We start from the raw sequence: 6844 nt of genomic DNA, 5'->3' as shown, positions 1-6844 counted from the left end.
ATGTATATTAGGTTATCACACATGAAATATCGTATTTGAAAGGTAACAATAAAATGTTTCAGAAGTGTTAGAGTACGATCCGTATTCATTTATGACGTTTACCCAACGTTTCTCTAAGTCATATATTCCATCTTTAAAAAAAAGTTCATCTTTTGCTGAGATAAAGTATCCGAGTGCTTCAATTACCTCTTCTCTATTTAAGAATGTTTTCAAAATGCTTAAATAAGTGATAATCAGTAGGAGAGATATCAGGGGAATAGGGAGGATGTTGCAAAATCTCATAATTCAGGCTGTGTTTGTGCTTGTCCCCTCGCTACCGTTAGTTTGTTTACGTCCCCCAAACTTAGCGGTTCAGTAAAGTGACCGATACAGTGAGTACCAGACTTAAAAAAAAGAAGTACTGGAGTTGATTTATTAGGACTAAACTCTTCAGGGCGGCGCCTCAGCATGGTTTCCAGGCGGTGGGAGGGGGGAGACACAAATCGTGAGCCTCGTGAATCGTTGCTGCAAATGTTTCTGGGTACTGATCCGTCATCAGCATGTGACAATCACTGGTTTCTCTCTTTATTATAGGGACAAGGCCTGAACACAGAGGGGACATACACAGATATGCGGGAACAGAAAAAAAAAACATATGAAAGAATGAATTACAATGAATATGAGACGGTTTTCTCGGTCCCGCTCCGAAACGAAACCGTGATTTCTTTTTTTACAATTAAACGTTCTGACAGTCTTTTCTTTTCTTTCTTTTTTTAGCTCGTTCTTTTTCTTACAGTCTTTTGTTTTGTTTTGGGATCGTTCTTTTTCTTTTCTTCTTTAAACTTTTTAACAGTCTATTTTCCTCGTTTTTTTTTTTATTAAGTACAAATTTTATTTACTTGCCTTTAAATGTTCACAAAGGGTTTCAAATCTTCTAATTCCACGACTTCAACCACCAGCGGGTCTACGTAATCTCCAAACATCTCTCTCAATTTCTCAAATCTCTCTCTATCTATGACTATTCCTTTAGTTTTTTTCTGGGTAGAAATATTCCTTGTATTTATAAAACATTAGCAAACTTTTTTTTTCTGCAAATTTCATACTTGACGACTTAATAAAATTAGTTTTCTGTAGTTGAAATTTTGAACGATAAGACGTCTTCAAAGCCACATTTTGATAAAAAAAAAAAAAAGGAAAAAGATGTGAAAATTTCAATTTTCCAGATACTCTTTTACTTTTTTACTTGTTTCAGTCATTTGACTGCGGCCATGTTAGAGCACCACCTTTTGTCGAACAAACTGACCCCAGGACTTATTGCTTGTAAGCCTAGTACTTATTCCATCGTTCTCTTTTGCCGAACCGTTAAGTTACGGGGACGTAAACACACCGACATCGGTTGTCAAACGATGGTGGGGAGACAAACAGACACACAAATACATAAATATATACATATATATACGATGGGCTTCTTTCAGTTTCCGTCTACCAAATCCACTCACACGGCTCTGGTCGGCCCGAGGCTATAGTAGAAGACACTTGCCCAAGGTGCCACGCAGTGGGACTGAAGCCGGAACCATGTGGTTGGGAAGCAAGCTACTTACCACACAGCCACGCCTGTAAATTATAACAGTGGCTCTCTTTTAGTAAAAATTACATATTTCCTAATAATTAATAAGCAGCTTTCTTCCTTATTGTATGTAAATGTTTTGTCAAAGTCAAGAATAGGATCTATTTCAAAACGGTAGCACCAGTTTTCATTTATGTTTTATGTAGTGTTTTTGGTACCGAAAGACTTTCAAACTTCGTATACTTATCTATTTTGTGTTATAGAACAGAAAAAAATTTTTGTATTCGAATTTATTTCATGTAAAAAATTGTCTTATTTTGATAATTTCTACTAATCACTGACGTCTATTCAGTTGAAAACAGTTAGCGCTGTAACGGTGTATATCGTATTAATCCCCTAACCCTAACCCTAACCCTAACCCTAAAACTAACCCTAACTCTAGAATCCGAGCTTTAAAATTGTTACACACATAGATACGCACAGCGTAATTTATTATATAAACAATATATGCGTATAAATTACGATTAAACCGGATGAAATATGTCACAGGGAATAACATTTTTATGACCGCCCAGCAGTAACTCTATTCAGCTGAATAGACGTCAGTGATTGGTTGAAATTACAGAAATACGACAACTTTAACATGGAATAACTTGCGATGTACGTTTTTTTGTTAAGAAGACTAAGAGTAAAAGATGTTTTATATGACACATTCTACCAGTGTCCCAAGTTTCAAAGTGTTTCGTTAGTGTTTCGTTAAGAAAATACTGGTGCCCCCGTTTTGAAATAGATCCCAAAAATATTTAGTATCTATCGATCTATCTATCTATCTAAATAACTAACTTATATACGTATCCTACCTAATTTTGAACTTCCAACCTACCCAACCCATCCTACTTCTCTACCAACTTGTCTACTTATGTCTTATATCTTTATTAGCTTTCTCCATGAGCCTTTATGTATGTTCGAAGTGTCCTCCTCCTACCATTTGTTGTTGCTGCTGTTGTTGGTGGTCAAAAGTACACCACCCGTCATCATCCTATCTTTGTATCTAAACATATATAACTCATGTTACACTACCCGATGTGTATTTCCTGGTTTAAGACAGCAAGATGAAATCTGAAGGAAATTTCGCGATGGCTTCTCTTCCTGGTAGTCCTGCAGCGATAATTGTAACTTGAGAGCTGACAATTCTTTTAATCAATCCAATTCATCTTTCACACCCCTCGACAGCTGAATACGAAAAATAATGGACTCCTCTCTCCATCGCCACCGTCTCCAACTTATGTAGCGTAAGTGGACAATTTGTGGCTGAATGAACAGAACTGTTTTGTTTTATATATATATATATATATATATATATATATATATATATATGAATTATACTGTGATGCTGAGTGGAGGTTATAACGATCCAACCTTATGAGGAGAATAACACTATATGACTGGGGATCATACAGTGCCAGATAGAACCATTCTATCAACGACTTCGGAATATAACAATATCTGTCAGAGTGACACCCGTCGTCAAAAGACATACAACAGTGGCAAAAGACCGCTTTACAACAATAAGACACCAGGGTGTGATATGAGGGAGATTCGGCTACTCCCTCTTACAAGTTTAGCGACCATATAGAAGTCTCTCATTGACTGATACCTACATAAAACAGTAATGTTACATTTAAGTGATATTTGGTTCCTATTTCTAGCATGTCGAACGACAAGAAGGAGACACGCTTTCTGGTTCGTATTCATTGTAGCTTTTTCTTTTCTTTTCTTTTTTTCTCAATATTTGCAAATGTTCAGAAGCGACTTAGTCACAATTGGTGTGCTTCTGGTTCAATGTTAGAAACTATCCTTTGCCACCTCTCAAAGGAATGAAACAGTCTGCTTATTATATGAAACTTCTACTTCTAAATGGATTTCTAATGAGTCAAACAGGGAGTGCTCTCTCTCCTATTTCAGTCGCTCATTTCCTTTTCCTATTATTATATATTTGGTGCGGGTTTTTCCTATTGTATTATGCTTTTACTCTCCCACGCCCACTCCCTGCTCATTAGGTGCATGTGTGTGTGTGTGTGTGTGTGTGTGTGAGTATGTGTCCATGTGTGTGTGCATGTACGTGTGTGTTTGTGTGTGCGTGGGAGAGTGTGTGCATGCAGGCATGGCTGTGTGATTAACAAGTTCGCTTTGCAACCAAGCGGCCTCGGGTTCAATCCCACTGCACGGCACTTAGAGCACCGGTCCATAAATTACACAGATGGCTTTTTTAACCCTGCACTTCCATCATGCTATTCAGCCTGGGTATTATGCATGAACTCAATTGCAACTTTTTTGCTTTCCTTCGTGACAGAATCAATCTTCTTACGCCCCTCGTGATCTTCAACAAACTTTAGCATCCAGTCGTTATAGATTTCAAGATATTTAGCCAGCCCACTTGTGGTAGGTTTTGTAAGAGATTTCAAATTGGATCAAGTCCCTGGGCTCTGGGAAGGCAAAGACGATCTGCGTCTGCCTTTTGGGTGGTGCATCTTATTGCAAGCCAGCAGCTTACGGATTTTCCTGTCAATCTTCCTTATTTCGCTCATATTTCAGTTCAACACATTGAAACTGTAAATGACAACCGTAACTGCTAAGGAATTTATGGCTAACACCTTGTTACGTGCATTTAACTCGGATTTTAGGACTGCTCGAACTCTCCTGCAACATTTCTTCCTGATCTTCTCTGCCATACTTGCATGTTGAATGCCAGAGCCTTCATTTATTCCGAGGTATTTGTAAGTTTGTTCCTGCTCGAGTTCTTTTAAAAATATATCAACATTTAACGCCACTAAATGTGAGGTCTTCAGTTTCCCTTTCTGGAAAGTGGCCTTGGCACATTTATCAAGGCCAAATTCCATCTCGATGTCATCATTGAATGCTTTCACAGTAAGTAATAATCCTTCAAGCTCATTGTTGTCTTTGCCATAGAGTTTTAAGTCATCCATATATAATAGATGGCTTATTTTTTTGTCGTCAATTTTATACCCACACCCTGTTCTGTTAAGTTCACTTGTAAGGGGTAATAGGGCAATGCATAAAATTAGAGGTGAAAGTGAGTCAGCTTAGAAAATGCCGCAGTTGATGTTAATAGTGTTTGTAGTCAGCACTCCATTAGAGTGCTATAATTGGAAATTCGTATTCCACACTGATATGTTGTGCTTCAGGAAGTTTGAAATCACAGGAGAAATTCTGAAGATATCCAACGATTTCAGCATCCAAGAATGCGGCATGATATCAAAGGCCATTTTACAATCAATCCATGTGGAACTGAGTTTTCTGCGTTTGTTATGACAGTTCTCAAGGATCATGCGATTGATTAAGAATTGGTTTTTGCATCCATATGAGCCTCGTCGGCACTCTTTTTGTTCAGTGGGGAAAATATCGTTCTGTTCCATAAATTTGTATGTTTTCTCCGCGAGGATGGAAATTATTATTATTAAGACGATGAGCTGGCAAAATCATTAGCGCGCTGGACGAAATGCTTTGCGGTATTTCGCCCGTCGATACGTTCTGAGTTCAAATTCTACCGGGGCCGACTTTGCTTTCATCCTTTCAGGGTCGATAAATCAAGTACTAGTGAAGCACTGGGGTCTATGTAATCTCTTCCCCCACAATTTCAGGCCTTGTGCCTTTAGTAGAAAGGTTTATTATTATTATTATTATTATTATTATTGGGATAACCAGCGGAAAGAGGTGTTTTTGCAGCTTCTGGATTTTACGATTGTTTCTGATTTAAGTAGGTGTGTTATGTCTGTTGTTACTTTTGTTGTGAACTGTTTTAAGCAAGTGTTTATGTTTAATTTCATGTTTTCTGAGCCGCTCGGGGCGGAGTAAATTATCATTTTCCTTCTGTTGACTTATTGAAATTTCTTGCTGGGATAATCGTTTAAAAACAAAATCTGAACATGGTGTCTTTGGCAGTAGTAGTGAGAGGATGCTCTCACAATGGTGGTGGCAGCCTTGCGTACAAAGAAGAGTGTAAACAAAATATCCTTCTCACCAGAGAGAATGGGAGAGAGAGAGAGAAGTAATTGGAAAACAGAGAGTGTTAGAGAAAACGAATATTTCTTTCCTTTTTTTTTATTGAGAAACATCGAATGTGACAACAACACTGACTTTATTTTATGGTGGACAATAACTTGAACATTTTCACTGCAAACATTATCAATAATAACACAACAGTCGTTGGACTGGCGGACATTGACGTCACAAACAACAGCAGCAGCAACAGCGACGGCACAAATCTACAGCAAATAACACCCTTTTCCAGCGGAGCTGTTGAGTGGGAGGAACTGGATGTAACCAGAATCCTAAAAAGCAGGAACACTGGGAGAGGAGTATGAGACGTTCTGGCGCAGCTGTTTTGGCGTCCCTTATTTGTCGTCGGTGATTCGATGCTGACTTATTCGATATCAGACGTTTTAGTGTTTCTCTCGTTCTCTCTCCCCTTCTACCTGTCTGTCTGTGCGTGTAAGCATATTTCTCTTAGGGTGAAGAAGTGAAACAAAGTGACGTGTAGAGTGGCCAGCTTCATTCAAAAGTGGTCCGAGTAGAAGCTGTCCCAGAGTTGACGAATGCCCGCAACCGTTTCTGCTATCCCCCCCTTCTTACACGCTTTTACGTGCCCCTACAACAACGTTTAACAACGGCGTTGGCTTGTTTATGTCTCCGTGCATCAGTGGTTCGAAAAAAAGAACCGATAGAATAAGTACCAGGCTTTAAAATAATAGTAAAAAAAAAACTAAATAAGTTCTAGAGTCGATTTGTTCGACCAAAAACGGGGGAATCGGTTTGTCACACGTTTTTACGTAATCCCAGTTCTGTACCTCGCGTTTTGTACCTTCACAAAATGTTCTTTTGCGAACTCTTCGAGGATAATAAAGAAAACACCACAACAACAACAACAACAACAACAACAACTACTACTACTACTACTACTACTGCTACTGCTTTGTTTGGCTTACATTGATGCGACTGAATTTTAATAGAAATGTATTTAATGCTAATTTTATTTTTTTTTTTTTTTTACTCTAAGGTAAAAATAATAAAAATTATTCAAATTTTTTTTTTATTAATGTAAAATGCAAGAATATTTTATCTTTATTTCTTTAGGTGAACTATTTAACATATCTAATGCCCCTGGGGATTAAATAACAAAAGATAAAGACGAAAACGAAAAAGAAGTAGATTGAATGAAATCACCCACGGCTAAAATTGTGAACTGGCGAGTCTTTGTATCGAGTCGCTGATTTATTT

Source organism: Octopus bimaculoides, chromosome 24, assembly GCF_001194135.2.
Source record: "Octopus bimaculoides isolate UCB-OBI-ISO-001 chromosome 24, ASM119413v2, whole genome shotgun sequence".
In the NCBI taxonomy this organism is placed as follows: Eukaryota; Metazoa; Mollusca; class Cephalopoda; order Octopoda; family Octopodidae; genus Octopus; species Octopus bimaculoides.
The sequence above is the reverse complement of the archived record's forward strand: the minus strand, read 5'-3'. Positions refer to the sequence as shown.